General features: G+C 50.9%; 1 protein-coding gene across 9 annotated transcripts in view; it reads left to right on the top strand.

Moving 5' to 3' along the window:
• Pbld (phenazine biosynthesis-like protein domain containing) overlaps positions 1-1506 on the top strand; it is a 56693-nt gene that overhangs the window by 17979 nt on the left and 37208 nt on the right. The window lies entirely within an intron of this gene.

The following is a 1506-nucleotide window of genomic DNA, read 5'->3' as shown; positions in this document are numbered from 1 at the left end:
TGAGGCAGGAGGATCTTGAATTTGAACACAGTGTGGGCTGTTTAGCCATTTAGTAAGACCCTAACTCAAAATAAAAAATGAAGTGGGCTAGCGATATAGTTCAGTGCAAACACTCTGGGTTTAATCCTTAACACCAAAAACAAAATAAAACAACAAAAGCAAAACAAATCAGGGCAGGGAGCCTATAATGAGTCTCCTTCATAGCCTAACAAAGCCTGAATTTTGGTGTGTGTGTATGTGTGTGTGTGCGTGTGTGTGCGTGTGTGTGTGTGTGTGTGTGTGTGTGTGTGTGTGTGTGTGTGTGAGTGTTTTAGAACATAGTTCTCAATAACAGCACTAAAAGCCTGGCATGGTAGGGGATGCCTGTAAACCCAGCACTTGAGAGACTGAGGCAGAAAGATCGCCATGAGGTGGAGGCCAGTTTGAACTACATAGTGAGGCCTTGTCTCAAAACAACCAAAAACAAACAAACAAAAACCCCAGAGCCAAAAAGCACTGCTGACATTTGGAGTCCCATGATTCTTTGTTGTCTAGGGCTGTTCTGTGCACTGTAGGACTCAGCAGTGTCCTTAGCCTCTACCCTGTACCACTAGATGACAGCAGCGCTTGCCTGGTTGTGACGGTAGACATAGCTCCAGGTGTAGCCAGTTCCTCCTTGAGGCCAAATCATCTTCAGTCAGAGAACAATTACTTCAGAGGATTCTTTTCTTTTTTTCTCTTCTCTTCTCTTCTCTTTTTTTTTTTCTTCTCTTCTCTTTCTGCCTTCTTTCCTCCCTTCCTCCCTCCTTTCTTTCTTTTCTTTTCTTTCTTTCTTTCTCTTATATAGCCCAGGCTGGCCTCAAACTCACGGTGATCCTCCCTCCTCAGCCTCCCAAGTGCTGGGATTATAGGCGTGCACCACCACACCTGGCTGCTTTTTCTAAAGAGGTTTATTTTCATGTTAAAATTGTTCATAAAAAATACAACTACCTGTGTTGTATGCCTAACCCTCCCAGTTCAGCTGATGCTTACTGGCTGTGCACCGTGCTCCCAGCGCCACGCCAGGTCACACGTGGCATTCCTACACACGTGGGTCACTTCTTCTTAAATGCTAACAGTACTTCTTAGTGGCCGCAGGGAAGGTTTCTTTCCGCCTCCTTCCTTCCTCCCTTGGCAGGGAGGCTGGGATGGAACCCAGAGCCACGCACAGGTCGGGAAAGCGCTCTGCCACCGACTGTGCCGCGGCCCAGCAAGGAGGCTCGCCTTCACCTGCTGAGCCCCCTGCTATGTCGCTGTTCCTGGTGAAATTCGGAAAACACTAAAAGCCTGTTTACGTTGGAAGAAAAGGCCCCGCCGTCCTCCGAGGGAAGTCGCGGGCCGGGTGTGACGCACGGGCCTCGCTCGCTCCTCCGCGTCATGCGGGGTTCTGGGCGCGCTCCCCAGCCTCGCAGGGCCGCCTTCCCGGTGCGGACGCTGCTCCGCCCGCCTCCGCCTCCCGACCGCGACTCCCGGAGCGCACCCCTGCGG

Source organism: Chinchilla lanigera, unplaced genomic scaffold, assembly GCF_000276665.1.
Source record: "Chinchilla lanigera isolate Chin_1 unplaced genomic scaffold, ChiLan1.0 scaffold00024, whole genome shotgun sequence".
In the NCBI taxonomy this organism is placed as follows: Eukaryota; Metazoa; Chordata; class Mammalia; order Rodentia; family Chinchillidae; genus Chinchilla; species Chinchilla lanigera.
The sequence above is the reverse complement of the archived record's forward strand: the minus strand, read 5'-3'. Positions and strand labels throughout refer to the sequence as shown.